Source organism: Protopterus annectens, chromosome 12.part0 (genome assembly GCF_019279795.1).
Source record: "Protopterus annectens isolate FY-2018-M chromosome 12.part0, PAN1.0, whole genome shotgun sequence".
Classification (NCBI taxonomy): domain Eukaryota; kingdom Metazoa; phylum Chordata; order Ceratodontiformes; family Protopteridae; genus Protopterus; species Protopterus annectens.
The window spans coordinates 974,173,506-974,196,294 of record NC_056746.1 but is presented as its reverse complement, the minus strand read 5'-3'; positions in this window follow the sequence as shown (position 1 = coordinate 974,196,294).

Here is a 22,789-nt window from a genome sequence, read left to right as displayed (position 1 = left end):
GTCTGCTGGCATAAGTCATGTGTGTGCCAGCTGTGGAAGTCATGAGCGCAGCCATGTTGGCCTGCAGACACATTGTATAGATTATCCTCTGGATTACAAACCACCAGGCAGATGGAGTAATACTCATTACAGTTAATATAACACTGTCCCTTCTCACCATGTGTGGTCTTTATTAACATGTGGGTACCTCACAGAATCAGGCTATGTCATAAAATGCCTGCGATGTGTTCTTTTTCTTCTGTGGTATATGAAAACCACATATGCTTTCCCACCCTCTCCAGTCCAGCTGGTGAATCTGGGAATTTTGAGGCAATGTTACAATTGCCTTATGTACACAGACAACCCTCTCCTCCTCCCAACAAACTCTAATACATGTGAGAGATGCAGTTACACAGCCAAACTGGAGGCAGAGATCTCTCATCCCAAGAATGGCACAGTAAGTCAGGAGGAAAAGTTAACCACCCACACCACAAATCCAGTCTCACACAGACCTATTGCATCTGCATACCCAACACATAAACACACAAAAACATACTCGGAGGCTCTAAATAAAAATCTGCCTAAACAGCAAAGACCTCCTAAGCAGATATCCAAGCAACAGCCACCCCTCAACAACACCCACAAATCACATATCTCACAAAAATCAGTGTGCCTCACAGTCACAGCCCATAAGGCCAAACAACACACCAAATACACTTGTTATAGGGGACTCTATTGTCCGGCACACTGACGTCCCACGTAAGCTGCCTGTCGGGTGCCAGGATCCGCCACATAACGCAAGCACTCAGGTCACTCCAAAGCAAGTACAAGTATGACTCCATCATTGTCCATGCTGGTGTGAATGACCTGAGACGTACCTCCCTGGACTACATGAAAAGAGACAGAGGAGCTCTCTGACCATGTAGCCCAGGCTGGTATATCCCTGACCTTGAGTAGCATCTTGCCCTCACCAAGAATGATGCCACAGTATAAAGACAAAATGATCAGTTTCAACAATTGGCTAAAGTATTGGTGTCATTGTGTATTGGAGTCATCCACTTTGGGAAAAACAAAGTACCCACAAATTATCACAGACAGCAACCCACTGAGTACGGAAAAAGTAATCAGAGACCTAGGGACCCAAGTCAACAGCGACCTCTCATTTGACACCCACGTTGCCAAAGTGGTTAGAAAAACATTCTACCTTGCACACCTCATCATGAAGGGATTCACATCCAGATCCAAGGATGTCATTGTACCCTATATTCCTCCCTCATCAGACCCATGATTGAGTACAATGCCCCATTTGGTATGTACCTCACCCAGCATTTGCAACAGCTGGAGAGACCACAAAAGTACCTCACCAAGAGGATCAAGGGTCTCCAACATATGTCTTATTCTGCCAGACTAAAGAAACTTCAGCTCTATTCAGTAGCATACCGCCTGCTCAGAGGTGATCTCTGCCTGACGTACAAGGCCATGTCAAATCAGGATCTGATGGACATGCTCCACCTCAAAAAAATCCAAATCCATCAGGACCACGAGAGCTAAAGACTTAAACCTTGGCACAAGTATGAATAGGACATGCTGGAGGGATAGATTCATAACCCAGAGGCTTCCCATGCTTTGGAACAAGATCCCAGTTCGTATTAGGCAGAGCCCCTCCTGACTCTCTTGAAGAGAAATCTTGATGAGTGGATGGGAGATCGTAAGTTTACCCCAGGGGTCACATCTGTGTCAATGCTAGACAGGGGCACAGTAAACTAATTCTATTATATAAGGGGACCTTCATTGTGTCACTACTAGACAGAGGCACAGTATTCTAAATTTATTCTGTACATTTTTTGTACCATTTCATGGGGTGGCAAAAGCCACATCACTATGGCTAGGCTTACAAATGCCCCAGGGCAGATAGCCTAGTACTATACTATGAAACTATTCAAAGGGAATCCAGTGTCGGTCAGCCTGGGATGACATGCTCGACAAGCCACATTGCTTCGTTAGGGACGGTTTGCACCTGTCACCCTTAGGCTTTCGTATACTGGCCAAGGCTCTTGCCACCCCATAGTGCCTTTTTTAGGCAAGGCTCAAAGGACAAACCCACCTCCATAGAAAACTCAAAGATAAAAAAAATAAAGGTAAAGCTACTCAATGCCAGAAGTCTAAACCTCAAGATGCACGCACTCGAGACTCTCCTCAGTATGGAGAAAATCGATGTCTGTGCAGTAACAGAAACCTGGTTCAAGGCTCCTGAGAGCACCCCAGCACTACCAGGTTATAACTCATATCATGCGTTTCGGCCTCAAAACTCGGACCGAAGCACAAAAGGAGGGGGAGTATCTATATTCATCAAAAGATACCTACACCTCCAGGTTAGTGGCACTGCACGAAGCATCGGAAACCATCCATGTGCAACTAACAGCGGGCAAAACTGCCTTTCAGTTTGTAGCCTGCTACAGAGCACCCTCCCTATTACAGGAACCCAACTTGGCCTTCCTGAGAACACTGGAGAATATGAAGGTCTCTCCAAACACTATGTTACTGGGTGACTTCAACTACCCAAATATTGACTGGGAAAACTACTCAAGCCCAAACACCCTTGCCAAATGGTTCCTTGAATTTATAAACTCTAACGCAATGGAACAACTGGTCACCACTCCCACAAGAGGGAACAACATATTGGACCTGGTCATCACCAACATGGGGACTCTATGTTCCACACCATATGTAAACCCCTCATTGGTAAGATCAGACCATAAACAAATTTCCCTGGACATCCATATCCCGTCCCCACCCCCAGCCAAGGAAATCACTGTAAAGAATTTCTCCAAAGCCAACTTTGCACTTCTCAAGACTGAGGTGTAATCCTTCAAAGCCCCTGGGCCAGAGGATAATACAGCCCAATCCGCAGAATCCTTTACAAATACATTCTATGAGCACCTGCAGGAATGCATGGATCATGCTATCCCAAATAAAACCAAGACTCACTCCTCCAAAAACAGGAGACCGGTCTGGTGGACCCCGGCCATAAATAAGCTATACAACAGAAGGAGGAAGCTACTACATGACAGAGCAAAATCCCAAAAAGTGAAGGCATCTCTGATCAGTATTAGCAAGAAACTTCGATCCCTCATAAAATCATCAAAGGCCAGTTTAGAAAGAAAAATTGCCCTAGACACTAAAGATAATCACAAGGCCTTCTTTAGTTATGTCAGAAACATGGGCGGAAACTCCCAGATATGCTCTGAATTGTTGCATAACTGTACAAAATATACCGAACGTACAGACATATCCAACATCCTGGCAGACAGATTCAGCACAAACACCCCCCCCCCAAGGGAGCAAACGCCTATCCCAACTGAATGTAACCTCCCTGACATCACAGATGCACAGGTGAAAGCTGCCCTCTCCAAAGCAAAAAACACAGCATCTATGGGACCGGATGGTGTCCCAGGCTGTGTCTTACATGAGCTCCAAGAAGAACTGAACCCTCACATTAAGTCACTGTTCAAACTTAGCCTTACTACAGGATATGTACCCAAAGAATGGCATACAGCTACAGTGGTCCAACTCCACAAAGGTGGTGCAACAACGGACCCCGGAAACTATCGCCCCATAAACCTGACTAGTCTGGTCTGTAAAGCTATGGAGCATATTATCATGGAACTCATAAACAAAGACATTGGGAGCCTCCAGACACTGGACCCTACCCAATTCAGCTTTGTTAAGGGCAGATCTTGCCTCTTAAACCTAGTTGATTTCTTTGAAACAGTTACCAAAGCCATAGATGAGGGCAAGGTAGTCCACACAGCCTACCTGGACCTCGCAAAAGCCTTGACACAATACCCCACTGGCATCATAAATAAGCTACCAGCTTAAATATCAACCCCTATATCACAAGATGGGTTGCAAACTGGCTCAGAGATAGAACCCACATGGTCAGAATCACAGGTGCCATGTCCGAATCCAAACCAGTTACAAGTGGCATCCCTCAGGGCTCAGTTCTGGGACCTCTCTTGTTCGGTATATACTTCTCTGAGGTTCAGGCTAACACGGGGGGATTATGGCTGACAAAGTTCGCAGATGACTGCAAACTGGGGCCATAATCGAATCTCCAACTGACACAAGCATCCTCCAAAAGGGTCTCACAGAGACGGATGCTTTTGTGCCAGCACCATGACCTCACGCTAAATGCTAACAAGTGCATAGTCATCCCCTTTGGGAAAAACAAGGTGCCCACAAATTACCACATAGGTGGTAATCCATTAAGTACGGAAGAAGTAATTAGAGATTTGGGGACCAACGTAGATAGTAATCTCTCCTTTGATAATCACGTTGTCAAAGTGGTTAGAAAGACCTTCTATATAGCCCACCTTATCACAAAAGGGTTCGCATCTAGATCAAGAGAGGTCATTGTGCCCCTCTACTCGTCACTCATCAGGCCCATAATTGAATACAATGCCCCTTTTGGGATGTACCTTACCTGACACCTGCAGCAACTGGAGAGACCCCAAAAGTACCTCACCAAGAGGATCATGGGCTACAAACAGATGTCCCATGCAGCTCAACTAAAGAAACTCCAGCTCTACTCAGTTGCTTACCGCCTACTCAGAGGCGATCTATGCCTGACGCACAAAGCCATGTCAAACCCAGAATTAATGGACATGCTCCACCTCAAAAATCCAAGTCCCTTAGAGCTACACGCCCAGGGACCTAAACCTCAGCACAAAAATAAATAGGACATGCTGGAGGGACAGATTCATTTCCCAGAGGCTCCCCTCACTCTGGAATAGAATCCCAATTCATGTTAGACATAGCCCCTCGCTGACTCTCTTCAGGCGAATTTGAATGGCGTGGATGGGAAATCGCAAATTCACCCCTGGGATCTCTCCTGTGTCCCTGCTAGACAGAGGCACAGTAAACTAATCTTAAAAGGGTACCTTCTGTGACCTACTTTACAGAGGCACAGTAGGCTAATCTAATAGGGAGACGGAAGCCAAATACACTCTGGCTAGGCTTATAAATGCCCTAGGGCAGATAGCCTAGTATCTACCTATGAACCTATGAACATGTTGTAACATGGCATCCAGGGACTAGTGCAGTATCCCTGAGGCAGATGTCTGGGATACCCCCACCATGTCCTCAGTCCCTGAAAGTTCATGCAGCTAGTATTCACAAAGCCACGCATATCTTGCTGTCCACATAGATAGGTATGTCATGCACTCCAGTAACCTACAGTGGATATAAAAAGTTTACACACCCCTGTTAAAATGCCATGTTTTTGTGATACTTTAAACATGAGACTCAATAAATCATTTCAAAACTTTTCCCACCTTTAAATGGGACCTATAACCTGTACAATTCAATTGAAAAACAAACAAATCTGTCAGGGGAAAAGATCAAAAATAATAAATGTACAATATGCTGGTTGGATAAGTGTGCACACCCTTAAACTAATACTTTGTTGAAGCACCTTTTGATTTGATTACTGCATTCAGTCTTCTTGGGTACACACCTGCCATCAATTAAAGAGAAGCAAAAACAAAATGGTGGAGCGCAATCTGGTTGTAGAAGTATACCAAGATAAAAATAAACCAAACTGCAGTAGTGCAAAGGAGAAATTTAATAAAAAACACACATATCATATAAAACAAAAATCATAAAAGATGAGCGCTTTCGTACCCATAAAGGTACTTCATCAGATCTACATTAAAATTGCACTCACATCTTAAATAGTGTTAACAATTAATGCTGTAAATCATGTGACTTTAAAATAGGTTTCAGGGGAATAAACTCATTTAACCCCTTACTACCTGTCGCTTATAAAAGCAGCATCCATTTTATTTCCTGACATTCAGTTCTAGTTATTGTGTCCCCTCCTCTAACATTAGGCTGACAAACCTCCAAAACTAAAAATTTTAAATGATGATTGTTCCCTGCTAAGGCTACATGCTTAACAAGGGCATTCTTATTATCATTTCTCCGTATACTATATAAATGTTCATGTATCCAGTCCCTCAAGCATCTATTTGTTTTTCCCACATAGAACATTTTACAAGGTTCACAAGAGGCCAGATACACTATATTTTTAGTGCTGCAATCTGCACAGACCTTGAGCTCAGACATGTTCAGTCACTGGGTGCAAGCATATCTTCACTATTAACAAAAGAACACATGGTTCAGTGATGGCAAGGAAAAGTCCCCAACCTACCAGTAGCCAAGCAACCAGCCCCATTTCCAATTGATTTGGTAGATTTGTAACAGAGCATTCTCTTCAGAGATCTCTGATTCTTAAAAGTAAACTGTGGAGCTTCACCCAATATCTCTCTACATTTGATATCAGACTGTAGCACTCTCCAATGTTTTTTAACAATGTCACAAATTACAGATGAATTGTTAGAAAAAGTAAGACACATTCTTGTCCTACTCAATTAATTTTTGGTCTTATTATTAACAGACTCTATATCACAGTGTAAATAGGACCTAGAATGGGTGTCACGAAATGAGACAACCTCATTCTGTACCTCAGATATATGATCCTGCTGGTAGCCTCTCTCTCTCAAATTACTTGATACCATTTCAAAAGACTCATACATGTGACTATCTTTAGTATCCAGTTGGGCAGACCTATAAAATTGTCCCTTTAGTACATTTCTCTTTACAAACTTTGGATGCATACTTCTAGCATGTAGTATATTATTAGTTCTACAGGGTTTGTTATACATTCGTGTTTCTATCCCATCAGGGGCCAGAAAAACTTGCACATCTAAGAAGGAAACCATTTCATCAGATGAGTTAAAAGTAAATCTTAAAAAATTCGTGCTGGCATTAAGATATTCTACAAATTCACACAGAGAGCAATAATCATTCCGCCAAACAAAAAACACATCGTCCACAAAACACCCGTAGTGTAGAATGAACCTAGAGAAAATATTGCTCTCATTAAACATAAAGTCAAACTCCCACTGAGCCATATCCATATTAGCGTAGCTATTAGCACAAACCGTGCCCATAGCTACGCCTGTGTGTTGTACATAAAAGGAGTCTTCAAACATAAACAAATTGTGTTCTAAAATAACATCTAAAAGGGAACAGATCAAATTAATCTTACTGGTGTTGTAAACACTATGATTAGTTAGAAAAAGTCTGACATTATCTACCCCTATGTCATTGGGGATACAAGTAAAAAGTGATACTAGTTACTATGGACGTAGTAATACATCACTATTGAATTCCTTCGACTTCCACTCATTTAAACTTTGTAAGAAATATCTAGTATCTTTTAAAATGTACTCAATCCCATCCAGTATAGGATGAAGCTGTTTCTCCACATAAATGGAGAGTGCCTCAATTGTCCAGCCCCTGCCAGACACAATGGGTCGCATAGGTAGATCAATGGGATTCTTATGTAACTTCGGGAGCCCATGAATTTGTGGTATAACAGGATACTCCACTAACAGATAGTCATAGAGCTGTTTGTCGATGATACCTTCCATCAACAAATCTTCAACACACTGTTGTACTCTAGCCATTAGCCTTTGTGCCTGTGGCTCAGTAAGTGGCAAATAAGTATCAGTATCACCAAGCATATTACACATAACGTGAATAGTGAACAGTGTCAAAGACCATAATCCCTCCTCCCTTATCAGCTGGCCTAAAACACAGAACATCAGATGACACTAACTCCATTAAGGCAGAAAATTCTGTTCTACTCAGATTTTTAGGACCAAAATGCCTCTTACTCAAAAAATATTCATAAATATATCATCCTGACAGGTTTATAGAAGGCTTCCACCAAAGGCGGATTTACTGGTACGAACGTGCTAGGTTTCTTAAACTGAAATATATTCCCAGCATTATTGCCATAACACAATCTCAAAGATAAATTATGAACAAATAAACGTAAGTCATTCAAAATATCCATAAGATTAGAACAGCCTGTAGGTATAAAATTAAGGCCATAGTACAGTACCTTTAACTGTTCAGGGCTCAATATCACACTGGATAGATTAAACAAAGTCCTGCGTATTTTGTTCTGCACCACTTGCTCTGTTTCTGGTGCTCCCAAATTCTGCCTCTTCTTGTGGTAACAAGTACGGCTCACTGAGCGGCCTCTCTCTTTCGGCTTCAATAACTCTGGTGCAGCTAACCGTAAAAAAGGTGTGCTGGAGGTAGATGTATTATCTCCAATACTGTTCTTACAACTTTTTTGTGCTTCTGTCCCAAGCGGGACAGGACCAGATGGTGAAGGGGCCACTCTATCAAACGATGGTATAAGCAAATCTTTGGAGCATGTTGCCATTTCAATAATGCTTAATGGCACATGCTCCTGAGGGAAAACATCAGATTCAAGTCCACTATTGAACGTACATGCTTGACTGCCTATAGGAATAGTGTTTCTCACAGCACGTGCATAATTAGAGCCCTAATTGTCTGCCCTTTCATCATCCCAAGAAAATATGTGCCCTGTAGTGAAATCTTTAATATCATGCAACAGTTTTTAGTTCTTGGTTTCAATCAGGCACTTTTCATATAGATCCACATCTGAGAAAAGTTCATCTAATTTATGTTTATAACCGAAGTAGTCTACATTGCTGTTAATATTAGGCACATCTTCAGAAATGCTTTTTTGTAACTGTTCCTCAACAGATGGAGTAATACCCATTACAGTTAATATAACACTGTCCCTTCTCGCCAGGTGAGGTCTTTATTACCAGGTGGGTACCTCACAGAATTAGGCTATGTCATAAAATGTCTGCAATGTGTTGCCTCTTTCTTCTGTGGTATATGAAAACCACATATGCTTTCTCACATGTTGTAACATGACATCCACGGACTAGTGCAGTATCCCTGAGGCAGATGTCCGGGATACCCCCACCATGTCCTCAATTAGTCCCTGAAAGTTCATGCAGCTAGTATTCACAAAGCCTCGCATATCCTGCTGTCCACATGGATAGGTAGGTCATGAACTCCAGTAACCTACAGTGGATATAAAAAGTTTACACACCAGTGTTAAACTGCCAGGTTTTTGTGATATAAAAACATGAGACTCAATAAATCATTTCAAAACTTTTCCCACCTTTAATGGGACCTATAACCTGTACAATTCAATTGAAAAACAAACAAATCTGTTAGGGGAAAATATAAAAAATAAAAAACGTACAATATGCTGGTTAGATAAGTGCGCACACCCTTAAACTAATACTTAGTTCATAGGTTCATACTAGGCTATCTGCCCTAGGGCATTTATAAGCCTAGCCAGAGTGTGTTTGGCTTTCACCACCCATTTTAACTTAATTTTGCTATGCCTTTTTTCGAGGTTAGTATACTGTGCCTCTGTCTAACAGTGACACAGAAGTGATACCCGGGGTAAACCTACGATCTCCCAGCCACTCATCAATATTCCTCTTGAAGAGAGTCAGTGAGGGACTCTGCCTAACCTGGACTGGGATTTTATTCCAGAGTGAAGGGAGCCTCTGGGTTATGAATCTGTCCCTCCAGCATGTCCTATTTATTTCATTGCTGAGGTTCAAGTCTCTTGAGCACATAGCTCGATGGGATTTGGATTTTCTGAGGTGCAGCATGTCCATTAATTCCAGGTTGGACATGGCTTTATACGTCAGGCATAGATTGCCTCTGAGCAGGCGGTATGCCACTGAGTAGAGCTGGAGTTTCTTTAACCGGGCAGCATATGGCATCTGTTTGAGCCCTTTGATCCTCTTGGTGAGGTACTTTGGGGGTCTTTCCAGTTGCTGCAGGTGTCTGGTAAGGTACATCCCAAAAGGGGCATTGTACTCAATTAAGGGCCTGATGAGGGACGAGTAAAGAGGCACGATGACCTCCCCTGATCTAGATGTGAATCCCTTCATGATTAGGTGGGCTATATAAAATGTTTTTCTCACCACTTTGGCCAAGCGGTTTGTCAAATGAGAGATTGCTATCAACTTGGTCCCCAGGTCCCTAATTACTTCTTCTGTACTTAATGGATTACCACCTATGTGGTAATTTGTGGGCACTTTGTTTTTGCCAAAGGGGATGACTATACACTTTTTGGCGTTTAGCTTGAGCCATGGCTCTGGCACCAGTTGTCTGTTTCTATGAGGCCCTTTTGGAGGATGCTTGTGTCAGCTGGAGAGTCGATTATGGCGCCCAGTTTGCAGTCATCTGCAAACTTGGTCAGCCACAGTCCTTCCATGTTGGCCTGTACCTCCGAGAAATATATACCGAACAAGAGAGGTCCCAGGACTGAGCCTTGTGGGATGCCACTTGTAACTGGTTTGGAGTCTGACATGGCTCCAGAAATTCTAACCATGTGGGTTCTGTCCTTGAGCCAGTTTGCAACCCATCTAGTGACATAGGGGTTTATATTTAAGCTGGTGAGCTTATCTATAATGCCAGAGTGGGGTATTGTATTGAAGGCTTTTGCGAGGTCCAGGTAGGCTGTGTGGACCACCTTCCCCTCATCAATGGCCTTGGTGACTGTTTCAAAGAAATTGACCAGGTTTAAGAGGCAGGATCTGCCCTTAACAAAGCCAAACTGGGTAGGATCCACAGTGTCTGTAGGTCCCCAATATCTTTATTTATGAGGTCCATGATGATCCTTTCCATAGCTTTGCAGACCAAGCTAGTCAGGCTTATGGGGCGATAGTTTCCAGGATCCGTTGAGGCACCACCTTTGTGGAGAGGGACCACTGTTGCAGTACGCCACTCTTTGGATACATATCCTGTAGTAAGGCTGAGATTGAACAGTAGTTTTATGTTTGGGTTTAGTTCTTCTTGGAGTTCATGAAGGACGCAGCCCAGGACACCGTCTGGTCCCATTGATGCTGTGTTTTTTGCTTTGGAGAGGGCAGTTCTTACCTGAGCATCTGAGATGTCAGGGGGGCAGCACTTTGCTGGCATAGATATTTGCCCTTTTGGTGGGGAGGGGGGGGGAGAAGTTTGCGCTGAACCCGTCAGCTAGGATGTTGGCAATGTCTGTGGGTTCGATGTATTTTTTGTAATTTTGGACTAATTCTGAGCATATCTGGGAATTCCCACCCAGGTTCCGAACATAACTAAAGAAAGCCTTGTGATTATCCTTAGTGTCCTGTGCAATTTTTATCTCGAAGCTGGCCTTAGACGATTTTATGAGTGTCCATAGTTTTTTGCTAATACTGATCAGAGATGCCTTCCCTTTTTGGGATTTTGCTCTATCATGTAGTAGCTTTCTCCTTCTATTGTACAGTTTGTTTATGGCTGGGGTCCACCAGACAGGACGTCTGCCTTTGGAGGATTGGGTCTTGGTTTTATTTGGGATTGCATGATCCATGCATTCCTGAAGGTGTTCATAGAATGCGTTTATAAAGGATTCTGGTGTATTTTCCACAGGTTCGGGGGCTTTGAAGGATTCCACCTCAGGTTTGAGGAGTGTGAAATTTGCTTTAGAGAAGTTTTTCACTGTGGTTTTCTGGGCAGGGGGTGGGGTCGGGATGTGAATATCCAGTGAGATTAGTTTATGGTCTGATCTTACCAGTGAGGGATACACTTCTGGTCTGGAGCATAGAGTCCCCATGTTGGTGATGATCAGGTCCACTATGTTTTCCCCTCTTGTGGGAGTGGTAACAAGTTGTTCCATAGCATTTGAGTTTATAAATTCTAGGAACCTTTGGGCTAGGGTGTTGGAGCTAGAGTAATGCTCCCAGTCTATGTTTGGGTAGTTGAAGTCGCCCAATATAATGGTGTTTGGAGAGAACTTCATATTTTCCAGTGTTCTCAGGAAGGCCGAGTGGGGTTCCTGGGTTTGGGAGGGTGGTCTGTAGCAGGCTATAAACTGGAAGGCAGTTTTACCCACTGTTAGTTGCACATGGATAGTCTCTGATGCTTCGTGATGTGCCACCAACCTGGAGGTGTGGGTATCTTTGACGAATATTGATACTCCCCCTCCTTTTGTGGTTCGGTCCAAGTTTTGGGGCCGAAAAGCATGGTATGAGGTATAACCTGGTAGTGCTGGGGTGCTCTTGGGAGCCTTGAACCAGGTTTCTGTTACTGCACAGATATTGATGTTCTCCATGCTAAGGAGAGTTTCGAGTGCATCCATCTTGAAGTTTAGACTTCTGGCGTTGAGTAGCATTAGTCTTAGTTTCTTATCCCTTGTGATACCTATGGAGGTGGGTTTGTCTTTTGAGCCTTGCCTAAACAAGGCACTATGGGGGAAGCAAGAGCCTTTGCCAATATCCGAAAGCCCAGAGGTGACAGGTGCAAGCCGTCCCCTAGCGAAGCATCATGGCTTGTCGAGCATGTCATCCCAGGCTGACAGGCATTGGATCCCCTTTGAATGACACCAATACTTAAGCCAATTGTTGAAATTGATCATCTTGTCTTCATATTGTGGCATCATTCTTGGTGTGGGTAAGATGCTACTCAAGGTCAGGGTCATACCGGCCTGGGCTACATACTCAGAGAGCTCCTCTATGTCCCTTTTCATGTAGTCCAGGGAGGTACGTCTCAGGTAATTCACACCAGCATGGACAATGACCGAGTCATATTTGTACTTGCCTTGGAGTGACCTGAGTGCTTGTGTTATGTGGTGGATCCTAGTGCCCGACAGGCAGCTCACCGTGACCTTCTCCTTGTTCAGCCTGGTGAGCGGGACGTCAGTGTGCCTGACGATAGAGTCACCTATTACAAGTGTATCAGGTGTGTTGTTTAGCCTTAAGGGCTGTGACTGTTCGGCACACTGGCTTTGTGAGCTATGTGTTGCAAGTGTTTTGTTTTGGGGTAGCGGTTGCTTGGGTGTCTGCTTTGGAGGTCTCTGCTGCTTAGGGAGATTTTTATTTAGAGCCTCCGAGTATGTTTTTGTGTGTTTATGTGTTTGGTTTGCTGTCGTGGTAGGTCTATGTGAGGCTGGAATCATAGTGAGTGCGGTTTCCTTCTCCTCCTGACTGGTTACGCCAGTACTGAGTTGAGAGAGCTTAGCCTCCAGTTTAGTTATATGGTTGCATCTCTCACATGTGTTGGAGTTTGTTGGGAGGAGGAGAGGGTTGTCTGTGTACATGAGGCAGTTGTAACATTGCCTCAAGATTCCCAGATTCACCAGCTGGACAGGAGAGGAGATGGACAACTGACCTTTGGACATGCTAGAATAGTATTGGGAATTCCTTTATAATTGAAAAAAAGGGCCAATGGGGAACAAGGTACTCAAGGGGAGTTTGTGAGGGTGTAGTGCTTTTAATTTTTTAGTGCTGACTTATATAATTGCTTTAGTGAGCAAGTGCCAGGTAACTTAAATGCAAAAACAACAAACAGTAACTTTCTTTCAAGTGAAACAAGGAAATAAGTACAGTAAGCAATGCAGATATCACTAGGGATCCACAGAAGCACTGAAAAGCCGCGTTTTAGGTGGAATTAGAGTTTCAGGGAAATAACAAGCAAACAACAAGCATACAAACAAAGCTAGATTCAGCAGGCCTGGATCTAGTCTATGCTACAGCAAACAAGGTGTACCAATTTCAGTAAGAAGCCGTTCAAATATGCAGGCACTATAAGCCTTTAACCAGAAATTCCTAGCTCAGAAGGGCAGAGTCCAGCCTCCCCTCCCACAAGAGTGCAGACCACGAACCCTCAATGTAAAATAACTGGCCTGAAGCCCAAGTGCTTAAACCAGAATTAATACACTTTTAGAATAACAGACACTGAGCCCTCAATCAGCAGTTCACAACTTAGAAGGATGTAAGCTACCTGTTCTTCCACTACAGTGCAGACCACAAACCTTCTTAATGTAAAACAACTGGTTTGAAGCCCAAGTGCTTAAACTAAAAGGCTTAGAATGAGTTACACCAAGCAGTAATAAATACAATTGAGTACTATTAAGATGACGCAAAAGCAAAATAAAGTAGGAAGAAACACAAATACAGTAAAAGCAGATAAAACTTTTTTTTTTGAGTGAGCAAATGAGATGGGCCCAGGAGTTACAGGACAGAAACAAGTGCAAATGCAGGCCTTCGAATCAGAAAGTTGAGAGGGATGAAGACCGCCCAAACGGCCAATAACTACAAATTCTTGGCCAGAACCAATCCTTATGTGGTAGGCAGGTTACCTAATGCTTACCACTCCCACTGATAAGCTAGAAGGCTTCCCACCAACACAGAAAGGCTTGGGGGGCTCAGAAGCTTACAAACAGTCCTGGATACAGCAAATCTGTATCTGGAACACTAATTACAGGAAAGGTAGGAAACAGGCTTACAATTTTTTTTTCAGAAAAGTAGCAAAAACAGTAGTAAAAACAATCCACATGCAGTGCAAGCTGGCACACTTGAGTATGTTAGCAATATTAGTCCACACACAGTTTGAAAAAATTTAATTAAATTAAAAAGGCATTTTGATTTAATTACTGCATTCAGTCTTCTTGGGTACACACCTGCCATCAATTAGAGACTCTGATTAACCCCAAATAAAGTTCAGATATCCTACTAGGATTTTCCTGACATTTACTCAGTTGCCTGCTACAGCAAAAGCCATGGTTCGCAGACAGCTTACAAAACATTAAAGGGATCTCACTGTTGAAAGGTATCATTCAGGAGAAGGTTACAAAAAAATTTTCCACAGCATTGGACATACCATGAAACACAGTGAAGACAGTCATCAAAAAGTGGAGAAAATATGGGACAACAGTGATTTTACAGAGAACTGGATGTCCCTCCAAAATTGATGAAAAGACAAGACAAAAACTGGTCAGGGAGGCTGCCAAGAGACCTACAGCAACACTGAAGGAGTTGCAGGAATTTCTTGCAAGTACTGGTTGTGTATTACATACACCAATCTCCCGTATTCTCCATATGTCTCGACTATGGGGTAGGGTTGCAAGATGGAAGCCTTTTCTTACACCGAAAAACATCCTTGCCTGGCTAAAATTTTCAAAACAATACATCAAGTCTCCCAAAAGCATGTGGGGTAATGTGTTATGGTCTGATGAGACCAAGGCTGAACTTTTTGGTCACAATTCCAAAAGATACATTTGGTGCAAAAACAACACTTCACATCACCAAAAGAACACCATCCCCATGGTGAAGCATGGTGGTGACAGTATCATGCTTTGGGATTGCTTTTCTTCAGCTGGAACTGGGGCTTTAGTCAAGGGGGAGGGAATTATGAAGAGTTCCAAATGCCAGTCGCTTTTGGTCCAAAACCTTCAGGTGTCTGCAAGAAAGCTAAAGATGAAGAGGAATTTCACCTTTCAGCACAACAATGACCCCAAGCATACATCCAAATCAAAAAAAGAATGGCTTCACCCGAAGAAAATTAAAGTTTTGGAAGGGCCCAGACAAAGCCCAGACCTAAATCCAATAGAAAATCTGTGGGGTGACCTGAAGTGGGCTGTGCACAACAGATGCCCTTGCAATCTGACAGATTTAGAGTGCTTTTGCAAGGAAGAGTGGGCAAATATTGCCAAGTCAAGATGTACCATGCTGATAGACTCCTACCCAAGAAGACTGAATGCTGTAATTAAATCAAAAGGTGCTTCAACAAAGTATTAGTTGAAGGGTGTGCACACACAACAACGTATTAGTTTAAGGCTGTACACACTTATGCAATCAGTGTATTGCATTTTTTTTATTTTTTATATTTTTCTCCTAACAGATTTGTTTTTCAATTGAATTGTACAGGTTATAGGTAAAGGTGGGAAAAGTTTTTAAATGATTCATTGTGGTCTCATTTTTTTGTATCACAAAAATCTGGCATTTTAACAGGAGTGTGTAAACTTTTTATATCAACTGTACATATGAGAGCAACAAAAGTGAACGACAAATAAGCAACCCCATGTAAGCGAAAGTTTACAATGTTGAAACCTCAGAACAGCGATTTTTTTCCAAGATAAAAAAAATCGCTATTCCAAAAAAAAAACAACCCTTTAAAATGGCAAATTAACAAAAGCGGCCAAGTGAATTCTTTCCCAGGGAAAGAATTCGGTGAAAAGCCGCTTCGCTATTTTGCCTTTTCGCTCTTTTCGGTTCGATAGAGACACATTCGACAAACTGCGTCTGCGCTCTGGTAGTAGGAATCCATAGTAGCAGACCTCAATTTCTGCATCATAGAGGGCATGGTAATTTATGATCAGAAGGATGACACAGCACAGCTGAGGATGACGACTCACAACATTATGTCTACTGCATATACATATCCACTAATACAGTGGCTACCCTATACATGTTTTTGTAGTCTGTCTCCAATAAATCCAAAATATTCCTGTGGTCATAGTGGTGCTTTCTGCAATGAATTCATGCACCTCTGAATTGTTCCACAATATTGTTCATTCTCAGTTGTTGGATTACTGGTTACCCTCATTTTAATAATGTCGCTCATTTCTATATCATTATACTGCTACTTGCATATCATGCAGGCCGCACTGTTTCTTGGCTTTCCTCAAATCACTCACACTGCATCTCTGAATTGTCACCAGCTCGAGCGTGGCCCCTCTTCATGCAAAACTGTCTACAGCAATACAAAAATAGTTTCCAATTCCTAAGAATAGCAAATACAATAATTAAATACCTTTTTATTACCTTACAACTATAACCACTGTTGATCTATGAAAGTGATATTTTCAAATATCCAAAATGTTTAAAAAAAGAAAAGGAAACCATATTGGGAATTGTGAAGTGGTCCCCAAAAATACAATCTACAGCAGTTTTCTTACTTTTACACTTATAGCTACACCTATGTGGAGTTTATACCTGAATACTTCAATTTGCTGTCCACAAATATTTTAATTAGAAAGTCACATTGAATACCCAGCCAGCCATTTTTTTTCAGAAATACAACATCCTGTATTGATAGGCAGCACCAAGCCTATGTGGCCTTGATAATGTGCCAAGCTGATGAGCTATGTTAAATTTAGATTCTATAAGTAGTTGGCATATTGCTTTCAATGTGCAGATGTCTAGGTCATTTCTTTATGGAATTATCATTCCATCAATAATCAAATAATTTATATTTCTCTAGAAAATGGCACTTTTGCTGCTAGAAAAGAGCCACCATTTAATCTCCCAGGAATTGCAATGACAATAAAGTGTGGTTATTTTCAGCAATGAAATTACTTTACATTTAAGAGTAGGATGGAAGTCTTAGTAGCATTTTGTTACCTTAATATTAAAAGTATAATTCCGTGAAAGTTCTCCTAGGAACTGTTAAATGAGACTGAGTTATTGTCCATTACACACAGTTGATAATTGCTGTTTTAACATGGATTTGATGGTGACAATTAGACATTTTATTATACTTTCTTACTAGCTGTCATTGCATCAAAACTAAAAATCATTTTTCCACAAAAGGAAAAAAAGGTCACTGGAAAGTTGCCACCCCATCGATGTGGTGAAGTCAGCTTCAGCATCAACTTACATGTAAATCCTTTAGGGTAGAATAGCAGCCTTATTATTTTACTTTATTTTGAATTTGTTAATTTGGGGTAGAGCAGCGATCCCATTAGATCTATTTCAGTCTCAGTCCAGGGAAAACACAAAAGATACAGAGTGAATGATAAACTGCAATATACAAAGTGAATATCATAGTCTGCTTGAGGGTATAAAGGTAATAGATAAATGATATTATATACACAGTGACTGAAAAAAAACAATATATATGCATGCAAAATGCATTTTATACAAAGTGGAAATCAGAGTTGGCATGCTGAAAAAAAATTGCCATCAAAAATAAGAGTCAGAGCTATATGACTAGAGAGGTGGCAGTTGCATTTTTCATAGAATCTTGAAATGTGCTTTCATTTCTGAATGGAAAATGGGGTGAGAGGAATGATCTTTAAGAAAAGAAGGAAGAGAATCTGCAGTGTGGGACTAAGGACTGAGAAAGCACGGCCAGTGCAGTGATACCTAGTTTGGGAGAGAAAATATATGTGGTTAAGATTTCAAAGGTTGTATACTGATACATCTCTGAATAGTCAGAAAATGATTTAAATGCATTTTGTACCAAACTGTCAAAGTATAATTTCTTGAAAGTATTGTTAAGAAATGCCAGAGAAGGAGTGAAATAGTTTGTCTTACACATAGGTATACAGTGTAATTTTACAATAGCAGTTTAGCATTTTGTATTATACTTTACTTCCATGGGGCGGATATATGACTTTTTCAGGATGATAACAGAGTATATGTCCATATTATTTGGATATAGTTGCTTAGATAGCAATATAACTACATGAACGAATGCCTATTGTAACAATTGCAGTGTTACGGAATGTGAACCTTTCAAGTTAACTTACCCATTTTAGGAGGGTTGGTATTTCGCCTACAGACCTACCCCCATGAAATGGAGTGCATGACTTAGGAAGTTAATGTTACATGACACTGTCCGATCTACAAACTCTAGTTTCTATTCACAGTATTAGTTGGGGGTGGCTGACACCTCCTTAATCCTTTCACCTTTGAATTAGCTATATAGTGGTATACCATCACCTGTACAGTGACAGGAGTAATACATTACATATTGTAATATATTACAATATGCAATATATTACAATTTATAGTAACTAGCAATATGACTAGTTACTTTGGTCAAAACAGTAACAAAGTAATAGCAATATATTACTTTTTTTAGTAACTTAAATGTGTATTACTTTTGAGTTACTTTTGCTTAAACTAGTGGTTCTCAATGTGGGCGATACCCCCCCCCCAAAGAGTGATGGAAAACTTCTGGGGGCCCTGGATAGTAATCAGATGTTAGGAGGTAATAGAGACTTTGAAGAGGCAATTTGGATAAAAAATGACAACACAATGTTGGCACAACTCATAGCATTCATAACAGATCATTAGAGTTAGACTGGAGCAAAATTTACTTCATTTGTTTAGCACTGAAAGGAGGTGAAAGCTAATGCCCAGACTCTGGCGCTGCCCTGGTACTGTGGGACTCACACCCCCTAACATTGGGACAATTCTAGTCTGCTAGAAATCATAGCCTTACCTTGCCATATAATAAACGGCACTGGTTCTTCATACCGCCATCAATTGGAATCAAATTCACCACTCATCACTTTAACATCCAACACCCCAACCCACTGCATCAAGCAAGACTCTTCGGGTGGATCTACGATCAACCAACTTTTACCTTGACAATTTTTTATGTTCTATTTAAAATTCTTTTTGGGTTTCGATTTTTTTGTTGCTGGAAACTAGACAAAATGTGATAGGTTTTTATAGACCTTGTGCTGCTGGCTGTGTATGGTTTGATTTAATTATCACTTTGACTTAAAGACTAGTCTTCTTCTCCTTTCGGCTACTCCTATTAGGGGTCACTACAGCGGATCATCGGTCCACAGAACAAATGGCAGCAGAGTTTTACAGTGTTGAATTGCCAGCTCAGCACCCCACTTTCCTCAGAAGGCACATGCATGCACACACTCACACCTAGGGCCAATTTAGAATGTCCAATCCACCTGCAGCATGTCTTGGGACTGTGAGAGGAAACCCACATGAACACAGGGAAGACATACAGTCTCTGCACAGAAGGCACCCCAGCTGAAATTCAAACTAGAGAACCTCTTGCTGTGACGTGACAAAACTAACCGCTACACTACGGTATCACCTAGCTATAAAAACTATCTTCTGGAGTTTTTCAGCTGTTAAATGCTATTCATCTCCATTGTAACACTGTGAGTGCAACTTTAATAATACACTCAGGGCCGGTGTAAGCATTTTGGGGGCCCCCAGCAAATGTCAAGTTGAGGGCCCTCTAGGCACTTCCAGTATAAGTGTCATCCTGTCGATGCCACACCTCTTAAGAAACCTTTTAGTTTGTGTTGCAAACTTTTAGGAGTAGTACACACAGACAGAACTTAGCTACAAGCTGTTACATTACAAAAGGTCTACATACCATGTTGACCTATCTAACAAAGGGACACACAGTTACTGGCATTTAGTTACAACGCTGAAACATTGCAACTCTATGTACAGGTCTGGACTTAAATGAAGTGATGACTAAGCCTACCGTTTCAACATCCCCTGCACACCCTCCAGTCATCTCCTCTGATCCCCACCCCCTTTTGGGTTCTCGCTACCATGCACATTATTTTTTTCTTCCTTTTCTCAGATTGTGCCTTACTCTCAGCTTTTACAAGAAGCCATAACTTTCTATATGCTCTGAAGTGCATTTTAATGTTTTTTTTTTTTTTTTTTTTACACAACCTTTTCATCCAATAATGGCTTGAACAAAAATTATTATTAAGGAAAGAAATTCATTGTTGCTGTTCAGCCTTAGTTTTCTTTGCATCCTTTTAGCACTCCTTTCCTGACCAAGACAGCACAGTAATAACCATTTAGGAAATAACTCAATTAAGCGGGTGCCCCCAAAGCCATAGGGGTTATATATGTGCCCTGGGATGCATTTTAGAGCATTTTACTCCCTTGGTGGCCTAAACAAAAATCATGAAAAAGTAAAGACTTTTGTCTAATTTTTTTTCTTTCAAGGAAGACATAAGTTGTGCCCATGGCTTAATGTTCAAAGCTGACAAAATAGTAGCTCACAATAAACTAACAAGCCAGTTGTGGAAATACACAGGTCTTATCTAGGAATACCTACTCCTTCCCTAACCCTCCACAAAAGACAGTCACTGCCTATACATCCCTCTAATGTTAGACTAGGATGAAAGTAGAGGTTTAAATTGCCTTAGCCATACATTTTAAGTGATTGCTGATATATGTATACATAACATGCTTCCTAACCCCCAAAGTCAGCCCCATGTAGAGGTGCCTGATGTGCGATTGTGAGAATGACTCCAGTAATATATTCTTATTTGTTGCTCTTAGACAGTACACCATCCCTACACAAGCTACAGTAACCTTCTTTTTACACCTCTGAGGTCAGTGAGAAAAGTAAATAAACAATGACCACACTGTCCTCAGCTCAATCACAAGCTATAATGGCTTCATGTGCACACCTCTAAGGTTTGACTGTGATAAAAATTAAAGTTGTAATAACCATACAATTCCCAGATCCCCAGCATCTTTCTTTATCCACACATTTGAACAGGGCTGGGTGTGGTTGAATCCATAGGCTATTATTAGCTTTACCCTAAAAGGGTCACATCTCAGTATTGTTCAGGTTAAACAGCTCAATCAGAAAATTGATACATTTTTTTGTCCTCATTTTTCTTCAACCAGCAATAGCTTTTGTGGGGGTCCCCACAAAGTCAAGGATGATTAAGGGAGCCCCCAGTACCACTGATATAGTCTGAGTGGGGGCCACCAGACTCCAGGAAGATCCAAATGTCTGAATGTTCTGTGATATATCTTGTGTCTTACTTTTGAAATATAATTACTTGTCAAGTACATTTTTTACTGATACCCAGAAGAATAACATCTGTCTCGGCATTATGGGTAAATGCACATACAAAAATCAGTGATATTGTTTACACACACAAGCATACGCCATAGTAGTCCTAGTTTTGTAGTTATTTCTACAAACACCACTATATTGTGCAACACTGGTACTGCCACACCAGATCAGTGACTGCTGTTTAGCAGTCGTCAAATAGCAGCAGGGGTAAGTCACTTATTTACCTCATTGAGCAGTAATACACACCTGTCACTGTCCCTGATTTGACAGACCTTCCCTGACTTTGTTCACACATTTGCTTTCTCCTTTGTAAAAAGTTTGATTTACTGGTAAATCATTCAGGATTACAAACAGTCAATCAATCCAGAGAACTGAGTTTTATACCTACTGCCCAAAAATACGTGTTGATGCAAAAAGTGTTATTCTACTAACTTTTTAAGTGCATTAGAGTAATATTTAAAATGTAGTCCTGATTCTGAGCTTTTATTCGGTTATTTTTGGGATTGCATTGAATTCTTAAGCAAAGGAATCGAGAGTTATACTATCCGATGTTATGCATGATTTTTTTAAAACTCCCTGAAAGAGAAAACCATCCCTGATGATCAGAAGTATCAGCTCTTCTTAAAATCCAAACTTTGCACCGAGATAAGTCACTCTGGGCTACGGATCTCTTTGGTGCTTACCTTGCTCATGTTCATTATCAGCTTCATCCTAACAGGGTCATATCACAGCCCTGTTCAGGTTAAAGAGCATAATTAATAAATTAATACATTTTTCTTCCTCATTTTTCCCCAACCTCCAGTAGCTTTTGTGGAGCCCCCACACAGTCAAGGATGATAAGGGGGGCCTCTGCAGCCATGGGTATAGGAAGTGGAGAAAATATCCAACAGCAGGATTTAACTAAGCCACTGGCACTATGTCAGTGGTAAAATATTCAATAGAATTCTGATGCCTGTTACTTAACAAAAAAGAAATGTTTCTACAACCAGAAAGATCTTTGAATTTTAAAGGCGGTATAAATAAAAGAGTTATTATCCATAGGGTACTAGCTTTTGTTGGTTTGACAGACGTAACAAAATATCAGAATAAGATAACATGCTGTGGTTGGGGGGCCCCCAGCGACCACAGGGTTTGCTGGTGCCTAAATCTGGCTATGAATACACGTTACTTTAGTTAACTAGTAATAATAATATACTATTTTTTAGAAAAATAGTAATATATTAGTTTCACTGAAAAATAATCAGGAACAGTAACTTATTTTGTTAATTAACTAACAACACTCATCCTTACATACACTCATCCTTACATGTAGTAGTAATGGAACATAACAGTTTCCAAAGAAAGCTAATTAAGGATATGTATTTCAAAGAATGAACTAGGGTTACCACCTGTCCCACTTTGCGAGGGACAGTCCCTCTTTGGGCAATTGTGTCCTGACAAAAAACTGTAATAACAGGACAAAATTATTTCCAAAGAAAGTTGCCTATTTATT